The sequence below is a fragment of the Pelodiscus sinensis genome, chromosome 6 (assembly GCF_052426305.1).
Source record: "Pelodiscus sinensis isolate ZL-2025 chromosome 6, ASM5242630v1, whole genome shotgun sequence".
Lineage (NCBI taxonomy): Eukaryota > Metazoa > Chordata > Testudines > Trionychidae > Pelodiscus > Pelodiscus sinensis.
In genome coordinates, this window is record NC_143057.1 from 36785752 (window position 1) to 36806541 (window position 20790).

Below are 20790 nucleotides of genomic sequence, written 5' to 3' on the forward strand. Positions count from 1 at the left end.
TAGACCTGCTCATGGTGACTGTCCCTGATCTGCTTTAAAAGTTTTAATGAATATCTGCAGTTGTAATTTTTCACAAACACCACTTTTTGTTGTAGTAGTAAAGCAGCCACAAGGCAACTTTTTAATATGTGAGAAAAATACTCAGAGGAGATCATGTTTTTACAAAAAAAACCTAATCAGAAACTAGATTCTAATCCAACAGATTCCACCACTCATCCATATGATAAATGGCAAGAAAGAAATAAGTCAGTTACAGAATTTGGGGGCTATTCTTAACAGCCAGATAATGATACTATTCAATTACCAGTAAGGAGCTTAATTCCCTGGGTTTAAAGGAAATATCCTAAAACTTATTTAAATTGAAACATTAAGGCAACGTATTACAAATTCTAAAAGCAGGAATTGGAAGAGATAATGTTCTTGGAGCATTGAGAACTCACTCACTTTGCACATAAACAATGCTTTCATTCTGAATCACATTCCAGCTTCATTTACACTGAACTGGAACTTCCCCAAATTTCAGATCCAGGATTCTGGCCATTCTCTAACCTTTGGGCAGGGAACGTCATTTCCTGTGACTTTATGGACTGCCTAGTAAGAGACCTCATGAGCTTGAGGACTTTAGTCACTACCATAATGTAAATGCTCAATAATCTCCTTTAAAAAAAAAAATCAGAATTCTCTTTCTTCTTTGTAGAGGTGTGGTATTAACAAAAATGGTATCCTTTAACATAGTTTAGTTCACATTCAAAGGTTAATTGCGGGATATATATGTAGTATATTGAGTGCTACAAGTGGCTGATGGCAAAATCTTTTATTCTGAAGGCCTCATACTTCAGGAGTAGAGAGAATTTGAGTTCATCAGAACTATACATCAGACCTGAGGGGTCCAGTAATATGTGTGTGGTTAAAAATACTAAGGGCAAATATTTCTTCTGGCATTCCTGAGTTCCTGCTGCTGTATTGTTAGACTACAGATTACTACACTAAGCTACAGAGGATGACAGGACAGAGATACAAAAGCCAACAGAAGGCATTTTCACAGCTTCTTTAAATACTAAGACTCTGTCCAAATACCCCCACTCCAAAGTATTCTTGTAAATATTGAAATGAGCTTTTCACATTTCTATTGAGCATTACAATTATAGCCAACCCCAACTGTACACTCTCATCTTTGAGGTGAATTCCCAAAAAAGAATATTAAAAAATATATTAAAAGTTGGCTTTTTTTAAAATTTGCCTTCTAGTTTTTCCAGCCTCTAGATTTCATATTTCCAAATTATAGGAGCTAGAGACTTTAAAAAAATGCAAGCGGAGATTCTCACACAGTCACTGGATTTCAAGAGCCAAGACTTCAGGAGAAACAGAAAATATCACGAGAAATGATAACATTGCAAAAAGTTGACCATACTGAGAATTAAATCTTCCTAATTTTCTCTGAAATGAGTACTAGTGCCGTGCCACAGACAAGATTCAGAGTAGGTGATGGACCAGATTTTCAGATGCACTCTCTTCTGTACAGGGCCCATATGCTCTTGCGTACCCTCTACTGTGTAAAAACCCTTATTTCCATGACAAAATATTTTCTTGCATTTGTGATGAGCATTCTGAGTATGATGAGTTATTTGAGGCAACTGCAAGTCCTCAAAGGTCCTATAGGTAATGGCTAGGCAGGTGATCCCATGGTATGTAGATTTCTAACAAAAGTAGCCATTCCAGTGTGCTCAACTTCGCTACATTGTTAAGGATACTCCCATCCACCTGGTAGATCTGAGAGACTGCTCCAGCCCCAGACCATTGCCCACTCTTGCTTTGCCCTGACCCCAGCTGGTCATCTGATTTGCACATGACGTGAGGACAATCAAAGTCTGCACAAGCCCACTGACATTTTTATGGCTGCACTTCAGGCACACTCAGAAGGGCACACATTTAAAAATATTTGGCTTGATGTGGCTTAGCCAAAGTCACACGGGAAGATGGCTATATGCAGGAACTGAACCCAACTCTTTAGACTCATTCATAATCAACCAATACACCAGTACTTCAGTAGAAAAGTGAAGTTTTTTTTTACAAAGAAGACTCATTGATATTAAAAATATGTATATTTTTAAAAGAATGCATATTTAAAGAACAAAATTGTGCCTCCTTTCATAATCTCCTTTCTTGTAATGTATACAGGATAAGCAATGAAACATGCAATCTTTCACTTTCATTGTTTCATGTCTGGTTAGCAATAGCTCCAATATTACAAAATATAATACTGACAGTCATGATAAACTGGCATATTAAAGAGAACTGTCATGGTAATCTACAAACGTTACTTGCTTTACGAATAAAAACATACTGGAAGGAAGAATTTTGCCATAATTCTGATGTAAGCTTTGAAATAGCTGAAGACTGTTATTCACTTCATTCCAGATAAGGTAGGAGTCACACCCATCCTGTTGTACAGCAGATTGTGAAATCATTTTCGGCATGGAAACAGCTTGCAGAAGTATAGTGCAGAGGTTCGGTGCTGCAGTGGGACAGGCAGGCACATTGTTACTTGGAGTGAACACTGAGCCTCTTGGGACTAACTTGAGCCAGGGTCAGGTTCATCTGTATAGGAACCAAAGTGCTCTCGGGGCCAGTCTAACAGACTATAGATTGAACTAAGGATTCAAGAACTAAGGATTCTCACAAACCTCACCTCTTTCCACTCTGAGTGCAATGTGTATTTCTTTGACCTTGTCTTCTCTAATACACACAAAAGAACTTGTCAATCTGCATGTAAATTAAAAAAAAAAAAACACAACGAAACAGCCCACTTTTGCTCGGCTAGAGAGATGAGCGAACACATGACACATAGTAGTTACTGCACTTAATGTACTCCAGGAAGGGGCCTGCATACTGCAGTGAGAGCACAATGGAAGAACGCATATGGACAGGAATAGGTGAACTGTGCTCAACTTTCCTTTGACCAAGGGAAGCCGTGGCTGTGTTCTTGTCCCGCCAACTCCTACTTACTCAGAGGAGTTTTCTATCCATCAGGCTAGAGGTAATTCCAGCTCAAGGAGACATCTGGCTAGCTGCTAAGAATAGAGTGCAACTGTGGCAGCACAAGCAACAGGAGACACTAGTTGCCCAAGTGCATAACTAGGGTCCCCGGTGGGATCATGCTCGGCAGCTAGTCCCTGTTGACACTTGTACTGTTGAGCTCTATTTTTAGCACAGTAACTCTGAATAGGAAAGTCTCGCCAAGCTGTAACTTACACGTCCAGTGTAGTTGTTTCCTGAGGATGGTACTGACAGTAATTATGACCTAACACAGCCTTTGAGCTTAGAACATAAGGACTGACATTTTATTTGGGTCTCACACAGGTGTAGAGAGAGGGAAGACTCTTTTCACCCATCTTCTTTTGTGATTTTGTATTCTAAAATTGAAACAATTATGTTGCTCTGCAGGCAGTAAAGAAAGCCAAGTAACCATGTCTTCCTGATGGGCCCCAAAGCCAAAATTACACCCAAATCCAATCATTCGATTATACAAAACCTCCTGTTCTTTAAGAAATAATTAACCAGTATTTCAGTACTTCAGAATAATGCAACTATAAAGGAGCTCTTTTAGAACATGGCGAGGATGCTCAGCTATGACAACAGTCATTTGTAAAAGATGAAAGAAACATGGAGAAATGGTGACCTAGTTTTTTGGGCACATCTCTGAGTTTATTCTAAAGGCTTCCAACATCTTCTGTGCCTCTCTGCACTCTGAGACAGAACATACAGGCAGTCCCCGGGTTACATGGATCCGACTTACATCAGATCCCTACTTACAAATGGGGTGAGGCAACCCCGCACTAGCTGCTTCCCCCCAGCAGACCAGGGAGACGCAGAGCAGCTTTTCTCAGCAGACACCTCAGCTTGAGAATAAAGGCTTGAGGGAAGTGAGGTGTGGGAGAATAAAACTGAGCTCTGGAGAAATGTTTGGCTAGAGTTTCCCCTACAATATGTACCGGTTCCGACTTACATACAAATTCAACTTAAGAACAAACCTACAGTCCCTATCTTGTACATAACCCGGGGACTGCCTGTACTTTTGTCCATACCCCACAAACTATAGTAATACTTTTTGTGCAAGGCATACCTTTTAGTAAGTTATCATTTGAAAGCTCAGTTCCCTAGTCAATATTGTTCTGAAATAATGTGTGGCAATGTTGTATGTGAAGTCATAAGATTTCCCTCTATGATGTTATTAATGCATGTTACAAACCACAGCCCTCCCTAAGCAGAAGTTGATAAGCAGGCTCTGTCCTAAACAAATGATTGTGTGCTCTGCTTAGTATGCATTTAAATAGTAATCAGTCATTAAGCAGGAAGGGAAACAAAGGAAGCTCAAACAAGTGAGGTAAAAGCAGCAGAGAACATCCTTCCCCATAGATTTTGTCTCATACTGCACACTTATTTTGGAATAGTTATTCCAAAATAGGTTATTTCAAAATAGCACAACTACATTACAGGGAAGACTCAAAATTAGTCCAAGGCAGGCTTCCCTAATGTAGATGTGCTATCTCGATTTAGAGCCCCAAGAGGCACTGGGGAGGAATAACTTAGAATGGCCCTGGTGAGGGCCAATTTCAAAATAGAAGAAGTGGAGCATCTACACACACACCTTATTTCAAACTAGCTATTTCAGATTAGGCATTTTTCCTTGTAGATTTCAGAATAAGCCATCCATTATTCCAAAATTATTTCAAAATAATGGAAAGGCCGTGTAGATGCTCTCGTTGTTATTTTGAAATAACGGTGCAATGTAGATGCACCCCTGGTTTATAGCCAGAAATGGCTTTCAAGGGGGTGACAAACTATAAAAAGGAAGGACAAACACATGAAGGCAGTCCTTTCTTTCTCCCTGCCCCTCACATTCACCTAAAGCAACAAAGAAGGTCTTTGTTGGAATCTGGGAGAAGGGACCCTGACTTAAGAAGTTTGGTCAGTAAGATTTCTCACCACATGCTTTCAGCAAACTTTGCTTTAAATTTAATACATTAAGTTAGGACCAGTTGCATTTTATGTTTTTTTTTTTTGCGGGGGGGGGGGGGAGGGAAGAAGTTAATCATTTCTGATGTTTATGCTTCAACTTATATTGTCCAGGAAGCAGAGGACATACATTTCTGAGGGAAAAATCTAAGACTGTGGGTGTGTTTCAGGTTACCCTGTGGTATAACCAAGACTGCTGAGAGCCAGAGTGTAACTCAAATGTGGTTGGTAGACTGCAGTTACACACAATCACTCATGTATGACTTGCATCCTGGAAGGCTCTTTGTGAGTAGCCAAGATGGGAACTCCTTCAGAAAAGCATCACAAGGGTTGCAGGCCATGGTTTGCCCAGCTGCTCATTGGTAGGTTGTACCCAGGTAAGCCACACTCTCCCAAATTCCTGTTATCTTTGCTTTATCAGCTCAAACAATAGCATTCCTCATAGTCTCTCATGTGAAATGGACAAAGACAACCTGATTTTTTTTAAAAAAATTCCAGACTCCTGTATCCAATAGAACATATTTCCAATATGATGAATGACTTGGATTGTGGCATTTTTTAAATATCCTATTTTTAAAAGGGTTTTTTCCTGTTCCCTAGATGATTTTTATCAGGTTTTTCTTAGCAATGGTAAAACTGAACTCACTACCTTTTATAATCAAACAGTGAAACTCACTAAAAAGGGATATCATACACAAAGTCAATAAACTTAAAAAAAAATGAAGAAAGGTGTTTTGCCAACTTCCTTCAGTTATAGAGTATGGGTGTTCGTTGTAACTACAGCAGGTAGAACATTTTCAGAAAAAAATTCCATGTTAACAGTTTCCTTTCAAATTTGGAATGCTTCCATAAAACTGACCAAGTGAACTATATCGGACAGGCCTTCCTTAGGGAAAGGTAAGGAGAGCCAATTCAGACAAACTTTTGCTCAACTGTGTAGGTCACTGTTTAAAGGCAAGTACATTCCCAAAGAAGCTGGTAAGCAGAGCGACACCCCAGAGGTTTAATGGTATGTGTAATGTCATAATACATACTAGTGCTTTAAATAAAGCAAAGTTTTTAACATGATCAAAAAAAGCAACCAACTAGCAACTGTATCTCCACAGTCAAAGACCAGTAAGATAAAAAGCTGGGCGTTCACATAAGAACGTTGACAAACGCCCTGTATGTCCTGCAAGAGCAGCTGGTTCACATGGAACATGAGGCTTCAATTAGTTTTATGAGCAAGCCTAAAGAACATCACAAATAAAAAACAAGTGATATTATTCTGCTCTGAACACATTCTACATCCAAAAGCTGCTACAATATTTTTGGGATTAACACCCTCTTCCAGAGTTTACCACTGCACTTATGGGATAAGGGTTTTCTGAGCATTTCCTCTTTCCTTGCAGGCTCCGTGCTGGTCCAGAGGAAGAAGGGAATGCTGAAACAGAGTGCAAGACGTTATCTTTAGATAAGACACCACTTTAAATATTCTGTAGTAGTGTGCAGTTCATTTGATTTAATGGGGGCAGGGAGGATGGAGAGAGCAAAGGGGAGGAAAGGAAAGGTGAATGATCCTTTTAAATATTTATAGACAATGAAAATCTTCAGTGCAAAGCATGCTACAGGAGGAGAATCCTATTATCATCAGGAGTTGTGCTGGAATTCATCTGGCACAGATACTAGCTAAAGTTATCAGCCCTCCAAATTTCTCCTCCTGCTCTGATCCTGCCTGAAGAGGTGGCATTACCAGTCTAGAGATTTACAGAGCAATATGCTTGCATTTATCTCCGATTAATATATGGGGTTATTTTATGAGTATTTTAAGTGCAAATTAGATAGGGCCCTTATCCCCTTTCAAGTAGCCAGTATGATCTTTGTCCTGAAAAAATTACATCTCACTATGATAGACCAATATTAAAGAATATGTTAATTTACTTCTTACTTTTCTATTTCTGAAGTATAATCAAAGTCTGAAAGAATTATTGTGGGGGATGGGAGGAGGGAGACTCCTGCTTTCGTTATCTACCTTGGATGTTTTTATACAGTATTTGTACTGCTGTACCCCCAACCTAGTAACCATTTGACCAATCCTGGATGAGAACCTCATTGTTCCAAGTGTTGCACATGTTTCCATTGTAAGGTGTTTGTTATGAAGAATATCAAGTTTGTTCCTCTGCTTTTTGCGGTAGATTTCTGGGAGGACTCTGGGTAATTTATTGTGAGCTCATATACTGCTTGAAGGGGCACAGCGTTGATTAATACAAGTTTCCTTTATCCAGATTGTTAGCCAGCCACTGAAGTTAAGCCACTTTCTATAATCGTCACCTCTGATTGGTGACGTGGGTGGACTGTGGTTGTCCATCATGGAGCATGACATATTAGGAGGGATAAGTGAACCTTATGTCGTTTACAGTTTGGTTCAATGTCTCGCTGTCAGGGTTAGCCAGGCTGTAGTTATCATGTCCCCGCATGTTCACATCAGATAACTCAGCCCTTGGTACCTAGGAATTCAGACCTCCTCCCCCCGCAAAAAAACTTCAAAAAGTTTTAAGCAGTCTGATTAAAACTCTCTTCCATTTTCAACTGTTCAACGTTCAATCAGTCTCTCGGGTGTTGTGATGTCACCATTTCATTTGTTTTCCAGTCATCACAGAATCATCCAGCCTAGCAAAACAACTTCAACCCTCCCTAAATTTCTAACATACAAAACAAAGAGAACTAACAAACAGAACTCTTCTCTCTTAAAAAGGAAAGACCAGAAACCACCACCATAGCTTTCTGTCCTTCTCGGTAAATCACAAATCAGCATAAAAGGGCAACAAAAAATTACGATAATGGCCTAAGGATCAATCTCTGCCACATTCTGCATGTCACAAAGACACCCGGCAAACAACTACTGTATTGAGGCTCGCCATAGAATGGCCATATCCAGGTCACACCAATGGCCCATATAGCCCAGCATTCTCTTTTCTCATAGTGATCAATGGGAAACCAACAAACCTCTACGTAATAAAGCTGCAAACAAAATAGCTTCTTCAGTCTCAATTTAGAATTACCGTAGTTAGATTAAAACCTTTCACAGAAAAGCAACTCAATGTTGGGTAAAAGCCTTGCAATGAATTTACTCATTACTGGCATCCAAACAAAAGCAGTGATTATTATTACATTGTCAGGCAATTTTGTCAGGGTTATTCAACATGTTTAGTCTGATGCTAATGTTTAGAGAGGAACAACTGGTCCAAACAAGCAGATCAGAGTCGGAGTAAGAAAAATTAATAGAAAAAAAATGTTGGAAGAGGCAGGGCACATACAGACATAGATGGAATGAGTCAGATTCTGATATTTCAAAAGAAAAAAAGAGAACAGTGTCAGGAACTGTGCTCTAGATTTCTGTGAATCCCTGTTTAGTTTAGAATACACACATCTCTGCCATGAAGAACAGGACAGCGTGTAATGTTTTGGCACAGTTTAATGTCTGTTCGCTTGTGTGGATATAGCTAGTAGGCAGCAGCTACACTTAATAAAAGTTTCTGAGTCAAAAATGAGGAAGAATATGTTCAGAACATAAAACAGAAGTCCCCCACAGATAACAATATGTGTTGCCTCAGCAGTTAACCGCTTGTACATTCACTTGAACAGGTCAAGCAAGATAATCTGTCATACAGCCTCTCTCTGACTTACGAACCGGTTACGGACCAAGCAATTGGTCGTAACTCGGTTTGTTCATAAGTTGGACCCCATTGAGTTACATGCGACCGCGCTGTTCGTAAGTGCGGATCACGTTGGTAATTCAGGGTCCACCATTTATGACAGTTTTGGTCATAACTGCGAATGGTCATGAGTTGACCGTTCTCAACTCAGGGACTGGCTGTACAGTTGGACTTCCCTGGTCCAGTACCCTCAGGACCTGAGTGGTCCCGAATGAGGGAGTTTGCTGGACCAGAGGAGGTCAATTCCACCCTCCTGCTAATGGATTCTGGGCTTTCCTGGGGTCCATCAGCAAACCCAGCAGGGCTCCATTCCCAACCATAGGATTCCCCTGCCCCCCGCTGCTGTGCTCCCAGCTAGGGTTCCATGGCTCTATGGCCACTGGGGCTCAAGGGTCACTGGGGAGTTGCAACCCCCTGGCTGCCAGGGCTCCAGGACTGCCAGGGCTCTGGAACTGACACTGCATCCCTCCTCCCCCAGGTTCCTGCCACCGAGGCTCCTACCGGGGCTGCCAGGTCTCCAGTAGGCTCCCAGCTCTGTTCCTGGATCTAGACCTGTTAGAATATAGCTAGTAAGCAGATTCCTTATATATGGTGTTTACAGTTTGGTTCAATGCCTCTAGCACCCCCATTATAAAAGCTGTTCCATCCCCCCGAACATGCCTTATATCCAACATGCTGAATGCACCAATTATCTTGCTTTTAGTGCTGTATTTTCTATATATGAAGAATAGAACACATACTTTGGGTCTAAATGACTTAATTTTGATAAAAGCAACTAACTAGAAAAGAGCAAAATCTACAGGAGGAGCAAGTGCATAGCATGCACTCCTTCTGACAGTGTGCACAGAACTGTACACAAAATGCCTTATTCTTCTCTACCTTATTCACAGCGCAGAGATCTTGGAAATTTAATGACGTCTGGTGATATTCAATATCATTACCCAGTGAGGAGTTTTCAGCTAAATATTATAATTGTAAAAAGAACAAACTAAATGATAAAATCTTATGAAGTGCTGAAGTCCTGTGTCTTGATCCCACAAAAATCCTGCTGAGCTGCTCAAATCCCACTGAAGTCCATGAGAGGATAGAGCAGTGTTTCTCAACCTTTTTTTTTTTTTATAAAGTACCCCTTTTAAAAAATATATAAGTACCCCCAGTACCTACAGTTTTCAGACATACAGAATTTTTTTCTACCATTGCAACACATTTGTTTAAACAACTTAATCATAGTTGGGCAGGTGATGAAATGTTTAGGTGTAAAAAGTACAAAAATAATAAAGCGCTGTAAAACTTAAAACAAAAATTCAGTTCTCCAAATTTCAGTTGCATTGACGTACCCCCCCAGACTTCTCTCGGGTACTCCAACCACTGGTTGAGAAACACTGGGATAGAGCACTCAGCATCTCTCTATCTGCAGCTCGCATGTTCATTTCTATTAGAGGTGAAGAGTGCTTAGCAGCTCAAAGCAGGAACTCTACACAGTGGACCCATAGTGCCTCTATGGACAGAAGCAGTCAAGATTTTTTTGTTTGTTTGTTTTTCTTGAAAGGGTGGAAGGGAAACATTTATCCTAATGGCCTTAAGAGAGGTGATAACACCAATGAAAACACATTTCCAGTTCGTGGAGCTGTAGTTGAAGGGCCTTGGGGCCTATGCATCTTATTCATCAACTACTGCAATGCTGTGAAACATGCTAGAACTGGGCTGTGGTGGGTGCTGTAGCAGCCCTTAGCTTGAAGTGATTTCCTTTAGATACAGTGTTTACAATTTGGTTTAATGCCTCTGAGCACCCCCATTATAAAATCTGTTCCAGTCCCCTTGAACATGCCTTATATCCAACATGTTGAATGCAGCAACTATTTTCTATATACAAATAATAGAACACATACTTTGGGTCTAAATGACTTAATTTTGATAAAAGCAACTAACTAGAAAAAAGCAAAACCTACAGAAGGAGTAAGTGCATAGCATGAACTTGTTTGGACAGCATGCATAGAACTGTACACAATATGCCTTAACCTTCTCTGCCTTATCCACAGCAGAGGCCTTGGAGATTGAAAGGTACAGTAGGCAGAAAACAAAAGGCCAACAATAGCATAGCAAAATACCCACAGCAAATGGCACTTTGTAGAAGTTCAGTGGTACAAAGTGGGTTATTGGCTACATCTGGGATGAGGCAACTGTATTTATTTATACAGTTAATGAAAAAGCTGGGAATTTATTTATGTAATATTGTCAAATTTAAGAAAACAACAAGAAAATAACGTGCCAGCAGCCACACTTGTCCCCATTAAAGGGAAATGTCAGGCCATGTTGTTCAACACCCAAGTAATGAGTGAACCATATAAAATGGATGTATGTCTCTGGTATCTGCAAAAACCCTGCATTTACTCATGGAAACATATCTGTGCATATCAGTGTTTCCTGTAAGCTGTGCACTTGGGCAGCCACCCAGGAAAGGTTCAAGTGCTGCTCACAGCTGGCAGCATATGTTTTTATTGGTGGTGCACATCTGCACGTGCCTCAGTGCACAAAACAAACTTTATTCTGCACATGGATGGAAAAAATTAGAGGGAACATTGGTGCACATTACCAGCTTAATCCACTTTCCTTTTCTTTTAGTAGGAGCAGTAACAGGCCCAGTTTAAATAATTCACATGCAGAGATAGACCCACTCATACTATTTCCAGATATGCCTGTATAAATATGGACTTGTGTGTTTTATGGTGGGCTTTATAAGTTAAACAGTAAATTAAAAATATATACAAAAAAGTGAAATGAGCTATAGTTTTTTATTAAATGTATTTTATTAAAATGAGTCATCATCCAGTTAGAAGATTGACTTTTCTAGTTATGTATAACTTTTCTTGAGTTTACAGAAAATGTTTCTTAAACATTAATATTCTGACAGCTACTCAAAGCTGCAGGATTTGTTTCAAAAATAGCAGTGGAAAAATATGTTTTTGCTTTTCGCATGTAATGTACAAGACCTGCTCTATGCTGGCTGTGTGGTGGGGGATGAACATAAATTAGTAACTAATATTAAGAGGCAATCATGTGCTAGAGTATTTCCCACCTCATTTTTACTTTTGTAGATTTACTTTAAATGCTAAACAAAAAAGTTATAGAAGTACCCTACAGATAACAGTGAAAACACAGAGAAACAGATAACTGGATTTTTTTTAACTCAGCATTGATACATTCTGAATGGTTCAATCAGCTGTGGTCATCTCAAGAAAATCTCCTTTCTATAAAGTTATGAAAGCAAGTGTATGAATTCTGGGTAAGCAGAGGTGCATTCTCCATCTGGGTTCAGTTAGGGCAGAGGTCTCCAACCTTATTAAGCACAAGATCATTTTTTGAATTTAAGTGCAATCCAAGATCTACCTCAAATACCCTTGCCCCACCACCTTCCTCCCCCTTTTCTGAGGCCCTGTCCAAGCCATCTTCCCTTTCTTGCCCATCCTTACTCACTTTCATCAGGCTGGGGAAGAGGGTTGGGGTGCAGGCTCTCGTCTTGGATTAAGGGATCTGGAGTGCGAGAGGGGCTCTGAGCTGAGCTTGGGGCAGTCAGTTGGGATGTAGGAGGGGTTCTAGGTGCAGGCTCTGGGAGGGTTTTTGGATGCAGGGTGCTCGGGGTGCAGGACGGGGTTCATGACCGGGGTAGGAGTTCAGGATGTGGGCTCCAGCTGGTGGCTCCTGGGTGGTGGTGCAGTAGAGCTATGGCAGACTCACCCCAGCTTTGGCCCTGGAGCACTCCCTAAAGAAGCCAGCAGATTCCATCCCAAGACCTGTTGTGCCCCCTCTCTGCTCTGTGGGAGTGCTTGACATCAGCACCTTGACATCAGCACCCCTCGTCTCCGTCCGCTGCCCTGCACAGAAAGCTGGAGTCTCTCCAGAGGGAGGGGCAGCTCCAAGGCAAAGGGCAGGAGATGAACAGAAGTGTGGGGAGGGGCAGCTGAAGTGTCAGCGCTTGATATCCTCTTTGCCAAACCAGTCAGGATCACCTGTCACAGGCTCCAAGGTCTACAACTAGATCCCAGTCTACTGGTTGATGACCACTGAGTTAGGGCCAATTTGAGCATGTGATTGGGGCAGGGGGAGAGGCTCCCTTGAGTCTCCTCCTAGCACTACTTTCAATGGTTTATAGTGTCCTTCCCCACAATTTATAACATATTAGGGCTGCTCTGAGTAAAACAAACAAAAGGAAGATCCTTTCTCCCCACTTTCCCTCATGCGAGAGGAGAATCCAACTGAAAATAAAGAAAGGAAAAGGTAGATTGCCTGAGAGAGCCCGTCAGGATCCATCTCTTAGGCCTTGGGTCTATTGTCTTTCAGGGAAGGGGGTCTACCTCCAGCCCCTCGTCTTAGGGCAGAGGTGGGCAATAAAACAGCAATGGTTCACCAAGGCTAGCCTCTGGTGGGCCGCACTGCTAAATTTACCTGTACCTCCACAGGTACAAGTGATTCCAGCTCCCATTGGCCATGGATTGCCATTCCCAGCCAATGGGAGCTGCAGGAAGTGGTGTGGACTGGGACACCACTACCTGCAGCTCCCATTGGCTGGGAATGATGATCCGTGGCCTACGGGAGCTGCAATCGCAGAGGGACAGGTAAATATAGTGGCACCCCCGCCCCCCGCACCAGGGGCTAACATTGGAGAACTGGATCCAGCATATGGGACAGTATTTGCCCATCCCTGTCTTAGGGCATACTGCTTTGCAGCTGTCCATACAGCTTTGTGAGCATGAGGCCCGCAACTGTCTCCCTTTCAGCCAACCCATCTTTATCATCAGCAAGTTCTGAGATGGAGCAGCCCTCCTCCTGCTCCCCACTCCTTCCCTTCAGATAAAACAAGCCATACTGGCGCACCTCATTAGTGCTGAACAGACCCAGAAGAGCTCATCAGTCTCCTCCCAACCAGAGAGAGGGGACATCCCCTCACTATGGCTGTGTCTAGACTGGCCAGTTTTTCCGGAAAATCAGCTGCTTTTCCAGAAAAACTTGCCAGCTGTCTACACTGGCCGCTTGAATTTCCGCAAAAGCACTGACGATCTCATGTAAGATTGTCAGTGTTTTTGTGGAAATACTATGCTGCTACCATTCGGGCAAAAGTCCTTTTGCACAAAACTTTTGCGCAAAAGGGCCAGTGTAGACAGCTCAGATTTGTTTTCCGCAAAAAAAGCCCCAATCACGAAAATGGCGATTGAGGCTTTTTTGCGGAAAAGCGCATCTAGATTGGCACGGACGCTTTTCCGCAAAAAGTGCTTTTGCGGAAAAGCATCCGTGCCAATCTAGATGCTCTGTTCTGAAAATGCTTTTAACTGTAAACTTTTCCGTTAAAAGCATTTCCGGAAAATCATGCCAGTCTAGACGTAGCCTATATATCTACAGTGCATCTGGGAACAAGTCTCCTACCCTGCTAGTCAGACTTCTGTTAGCAGGCCTTGAACTTGAGTCTTAAAAATAGCAACGTGGATATTGTAGCTTGGGCAGAAGCTTAGACTCTGAAGTATAGCCAATCCCCAAGGCCTGAGCAACTGAGCTCCAGCCTAAGCAATAACATGCTGTTTTTAGTCACTCATTTGAGCCCCACTAACATGAGTTTGTTCCCAGCTGCACACAGATATATCCTTAGGGACAAGACAATATTACCAATAGTACGGAGTCACAACATTCCAGAGAGAACTGTGGTCTGCACCATTCTGCTGCTCAGGAGAAAAAGCACGTGCTGGGCTTTCTCTCAGGATGATGTTGCATGCTCCCATTTTGCAGTCCATCCACTTTGCTGGACTTTCAAAGGGAGAGCAGGACCAAATCCCCCTGTCTCTAACCTGCCCCCTTTGAAAATGGCTCTCTCACTCAAGTTCCCTCCCAGAGTGACCTGTATGCTCCTCACAAAGCACAGGAGCCACAGCTGAGCTTTGTCTTTGCATGGGAGATGTAAAGGTTTCTTGGCCTCTTTTGCATCCTCCCCCCCATGGGCATGGGCGAGCATAATCCAGACCAAGGTATCAAATGACATGTTTTGTTTTCCATGTAGAAATCATTAGATTTATGCATAGTCAGAGGCTAGTAGATGTAGGGGTATAAATGTGGGAGGCCATCAAAATCAACCAGAGCTTTATGTGGATGAGGGCAAGATTCACAGGATCTGACTTAGAAGCCAACTGCAGGGGAGGATCCATTTAAGAATTACTATTTGCACATGGCAGTCATGGGTTGCTGAATTCCCATATTTATGGATTATATTGACTTTCCTGTGTGCCAAAACACCCCCACCCCTGCAGCCTTACATGGGATTAGCAGATCTGCGTGTCTGTCACACAGCGCAAGTGCCAGATGTGAATGGTTAATAGCGGCATTATTATGCAGCGAGATGCACAGCACAGCTCCCCCATGACTCAATTTATGTAGGGTCTCAGTGAGCTCTTCCTCTCTCATAACAGCATTAGCTTTTCACCTTTAGTGTCAGACTCGAAATAGAAATAGCAGTCTATTTTCAAAGTGCCAGCACCAAAGAAACATCCTCAGTCTAGTGGAAATCAAATTGTCATTTTCTTCCGCCCTCAACAACGCAAACAAACTAGCTTGAATCACTGTCATATCTCTTCTGTTCTCATTTTTGCTATAATGACATTAAACTTAAAAAACAAAAAACTAGTCAAATGCAATATAAGAACGTGGTTGGAGAGTTGGTTGGTGCAATGGACTGATCAACCTGGGTTCAGGGCTGGATTTGGAGGCAGGAGTGACAAATGTTTTGCTATCTCATCCTGAAAAGATGGGGCAGTGAAAGGCATAATAAAGAGGCACTTTGCATTTATCATTGTTTCCATTTTTTATCCTTGTTGCCAAAAGGTCAGGCCCTTTTTTTCTGGCCTAAGTTTTGCAAAGATATTCATTATTCAAATCTATTTCCTATTCTCCAGCAACAACCTGGCCCTTGCACAGAAAGGCAGGTAGAAACAGTTCCTATGTGAAGCAGCTAGCTGGCTTCTGTTAATCAGGGAGCTGTGCCATCCTTCCTGACCCTTCCCCAAAATAATAACTGCCCAGCATTAGTAAGAGCTCTGCATAAATAAGACAAGCTGAATATCAGGGTCAAGGTCTGTCATTAGGATCGGAGAACACCATTTTCCCCATTGTCTTTCAGGCCATGTTAGAAATGCATTGTCATCCAGGAAATGCATTTCCTATTATTAATAGGAAGTTTTTGTTGTTAGATTGTGGCAGGTACTTTCAAAACAGAAATAGATAATATATGTATTAGAGCTTGTCATCCAAATTAAAAGAAATGTACTTACTTCTCACAATCATAATAGTTCAAGTTGTGCACTGAGGTCCTCTGTGTATCATGTGCTGTCCTCATTGTCACACTGATTTTTTTTTTCTAAGAATCACAGTTCTGGACACAGGACTTGATCCTAAGCCTTTGTAGGGGATGAAAATTCTCCCAAAGCCCATGGAGGACAATGAATCAGTACTAACAAGAAATGAGGCAGAAATATTTTTAAACACAACCAGATTTAATATTCTATTTTCCCCATATTCATGAACCCCTTAGACCTGCTATGCAGATCTGAAAACTGAATCTTTCCTCTAAAACATTGCAGCTTTGTTTTATAAAAGCAGTTCCACAGCTGTGCAATACACTTCTTTCCTTTTGCTTTGCCAGTGGAGTTTACACTTTTGGGCCCTGATCCTTTATATGCTTAATTTTAACCACATGTCTTATTAAAAACAAGGCATTTTTCACAAGCTTAAAGTTAATCACAGATGTAACTTGTGTGTGTGTGTGTAAAACACTTAAAATACTGTGAGCACATATTTTAAAAAGACTGTTTGTTGTTGTTCATCATTATTGTTCTTAGTTGTGGTAATTTTATAGCCTGATACATTGAGCACTATAGTGAAGGAACAAAAGCCATAAAGAAAAAAGCATGCAGATATATTTATGTTGAAATAAAGGCTCTAGTTCATTTGGAAAGGTTTAATGTTCTCCATACAAAGAGGATTGTTTTGCAGAAGCACAGGGCTAATATTGCCATTGCATAAATTGTCAAAATTCATGGCAATTTTTCCCCGGCCTTACTGACAGCTGTTCCAAAAAGAGTGTTTTAAAAGTGCATTGGAACAATAAAAGGTCTGACTGGCATTTCACTATGGAAAAGCAAGTTAACTTGTCATGCAACTGGGACTTGGCATACCTGAAAGCGACTGGATACCACATAAAAAATGCAGGCCACAAAATATGTGCAGTAATAATCATGCCAGGGGAGGAAGGATTTTTACATAGAGTAAATATTTTTGGCAATTCCATAAAATATAGGAAGAAAGAAAGATTGAAATTTACCTTTAGTTTAGTTTGCCTGAAGCACAAAGTTGTAAACCACAAATAAACAGTCAATTGACAAAAGGCCAAATGCTATGGGATGCTGAGCAGGTGTTTTGTATCTCTTGGGATCTGGAGAGGGCGAACAGCTCCTCAGCTGCTGTAAAGTGTCTGAGCTCTCCTGGAGCTCTGACAATGTACACTAGATAGAGAGCTGCCTCCAGGTGCTATGCATCCCTTAGGATTTACAGGTGCTGTTCCAAACCTCTCAGGGTTTGGCTACAAGATTATAGCTTATTTCTGCCTCCAAAAGAGTCCCTCAAGAGCAGGAGTGAGAATAACATCTGTGTGAAAGCAAGAAGTGAATATATTAGCCAAAGTGTTTCTGCTTTTAACCCATTGAAAGCATTTCCACGGGGTTCCTAATTAATTGTGACATGCTGGTATTAATGCTTTAAAAATCAGAACAGAAGGGTATATTTTAAAGATCTCCTCCTGATACATAGTACATAACAAATTACAGAAAAATACATAGCAACTCCCATTTTTTCCTCAAAAAAAAAAAAAAAAGAGTAAAGGTAATTGGAAAATTGCAATGAAGTGGGACACAATGGAGTCCTCACAGTGTGGATAGAGCATCTTTATAGCCCAAAAACATGCTCGGCAGGGTAGCAGACTGCAGTTTCTGAAGATTAAGAGTCTCCTTCGAGTAGTATAAATATGCCTTTGATGATTAAAATCTCCTTCCTCAAATTTGTTGCAAGGCATTTGCTAATTTAATTATTGTGCATATTGTGACAGTGCCCAGAGGCTCTAATCAAAATCAAGGTCCCATTGTGTAAGCTGCCTTAAAGCACCCCTAAAGACCTTATCCTTTCAGTATGGCCACTTTTTAAAACTACAACACACTTCTCTGGCTTCTGATGAGATACCCAAAAGTATAATAGAGTTTTTAAGTATAATAGAGTTTTTAAGCCATTTTAGGCCTATATTAAAAGAAGAGTAACATGTAAATAAATCTTCAAGGGGTAGCTAAGTTAGTCTATAACTGGAAAAATTTAAAAAATAACAAATAGTCTAGCAGCACCTTAAAGACTAACAAAACATGTACATGGTATCATGAGTGTTCGTGGGCACGACCCACTTCTTCTAATGACTAATTAAAAGTCCAGATCCAAGAATAAATAAGGGAAGGCAGGGATTTTTTCTTTTTTTCATTTCCCCTTTCTCCGCCTTTCCTTATTTATTCTTGGATCTGGGCTTTTAATGCTCAGTCATCTGAAGAAGTGGGTCATGCCCACAAAAACTCACGATACCATCCACATATTTTGTTAGTCTTTAAGGTGCTGCTAGACTATTAATTGTATTTTAAGTTTTTCCGTGTAAATAAATGTAACTCCACTCACATTGGTGGTGTCTTACTGATTTACATCAGCTGAGGATATGAGGCTCAGTACTTCTCCCCCCCCCCTCATATTATATGATGTGAAATAGGCTGTCATGTATGGCGGGATGTCTTTAAGTGCATTTTTCCTTATAATTTCTTAAGATACATTTTTCAATGTGGCCATTATCACATTCTCCCCGGTGAAGTGCAACACCTACAGATCATCATCTGAAGAAGTGGGCTGTGCCCACTAAAGCTCATGATACCATCTACATGTTTTGTTAGTCTATAAAGTGCTACCAGACCATTTGTTGTTTTTTAGATAATTATATGTTTGACTTGACAGTCATCTTTGTGCCCATGCTGAAGCTGGAGCAGGGGGACAGGAAGGGAGCTGTATGTTGCAAAGTATCTTATTTAAGGCTGCTAGTGTGTCTCTTTGCAAAATTTAAAGGGACAGCCCTGCAAAGGAAGGCCGGGAAAAAGTTCTCATAAGAAGGTATCCTGACAATAAGGACATCAAGGAGCAGGTAGTATAATTAAGGAAGCTACTCCGAAGAAATGAGTTCCCATTGTGTGTGAACAATCACTACATCTTTCAAGCATTCCTACCATTTATATGCCATAGTGGAAATATTTACTAATATTCATGCTCTAGGACTCATGGCATTTTGTTCTGTAATAAAGGGCCACCACAAAACAGCTATCTTAGTAAATAGACTGAATGTGGTGCCTGGAGCAAGGGTTGAATTTGGTACAAGACTGATTTACAAATATTACATATACTGTACTGCACTCACAGCCAGTTTTGGTTATCATTGGTTTAAACGAGCAATGCCATATGATACCAATAAGAGAACCATGGAACTACAAAATGCTTTAAGTTGTACTTTCTTGGTTATATTTCTATAGCACTATACTGTATCCCAGCCAGGAAAGGAATACATCATTAAACAAAGGAATCCACAGTATATTGGCTCTGGACAAGTAATGTCAATTGTGAACTCAATTACATTTCTCATTTCTAAAAGGAACATTAGCAAGTTACAAATCTATGCAAATTTGCACTCTACTGTGGGAGCAGATGGCGGAACACCCTGGCCACAAGGCACTCCACTTCCTGCTGCCACAGAGAAGTGGGGTGCAGCAGGCTGGGAGAGGATGGTAGGGCAGAACAGGGCAGGTTGCCAGATTTCTCTGGCTCCTGTTGCCCACATGGCAACATGCAGGGGGGGGGGGGAGGGGAGAGATCCCTGCTGCTGCTGCTGCTGCTGCACCACCAAGCTCCCTGAATTCCTTCAGGCCTCATTGCTCAGGGGAAGGCACAAGGGGGCAGGTGCTTGCAATCCCTTCAAGCTGAGAGTCATCCACAAATTTTATAAATATGCTTGCTACTTCATTATCCAAGTTATTAATAAAAATATTGACTAGTACCAAACCTAGGACAATTCCTTGCAGGACTCACTAGATATGACCTCTCAGTTTGACAGACCACCATTGATGATTACTCTCTGAATTTAGTTTTTCAACCAACCAGAAACTCACTTTACAGTCATTTCATCTTAACCACATTTCCCTAGGTTGCTCATTAGGGTATCATCAGTGTCAAAAGCTTTGCTAAAATCCAGATAAATCCATGTCTACAACTCCGCCACTCCCTTTCCCCCATCCTCTAGGCCAGTGTCCCTGTCAAGGGAGGAAACCACATTGGTTTGGCATAATTGTTCCTGACAAAGGAGAATCCAAATATATATGCAAGGATGACTTTACAGTGATCAGAGCTTGGTTTCCAAAGCTATAAAATAGATTTTCTTTTTTTGGTTTTGTTTCTATTTGTTTCTTATTGTCTTATTTTAATTCAAGCTGTCATGTCTTGCCAGAGGAAGAAACATTTTCCCAGGACTATTCATTCAGAAGTGAAAGCTAAGTGATATCTGTGAGTTAAACAGCTTAATGGACCAAACATTGGCCTTTCACTTCTCACAGCCTGTGCAATGAAATAGCCCCCCCATAAAATTTCTCTACTAATGACTTCAGTGAGTGGCATGGAAAGCTCAATCTCAGAGAGAGAGAGAATGAGTGTGAGTAGAGAGAGGTTTCTCCAGACTTGCTCATTCTTTGGTTTTTCTAAACAGGCAGATTGAGAACTATGCCAAAAGTGACTGAATTAGGTCAGAAATGTGTACGGTTTTTAATAGACTCCCTCGTGGAATTCAAGATTTTTCACTTAATTAACAATAAGTAAAAAAGAGAGGAAAGACCATGGGGAGAAATAGCTGAGAAAGTTAGAGCAAGAACTTTGGGAGAACTGATTGTAGTTCATGATAAAAGGATCTTTACAGAGAAATATAATAATT

At 41.1% G+C, this 20790-nt stretch overlaps 1 long non-coding RNA gene across 1 annotated transcript; it reads right to left on the reverse strand.

The window, feature by feature from the left end:
• Positions 1–6009: 6009 nt before the first annotated feature.
• LOC142830047 (uncharacterized) lies at positions 6010–17234 on the reverse strand. Its single transcript, XR_012905067.2, has 3 exons — positions 17068–17234; positions 16019–16197; positions 6010–6439 (listed from the first exon to the last, which is right to left on the reverse strand). It is a non-coding gene; the product is annotated as an uncharacterized LOC142830047 (long non-coding RNA).
• Between the last annotated feature and the right edge of the window lie 3556 nt (positions 17235–20790).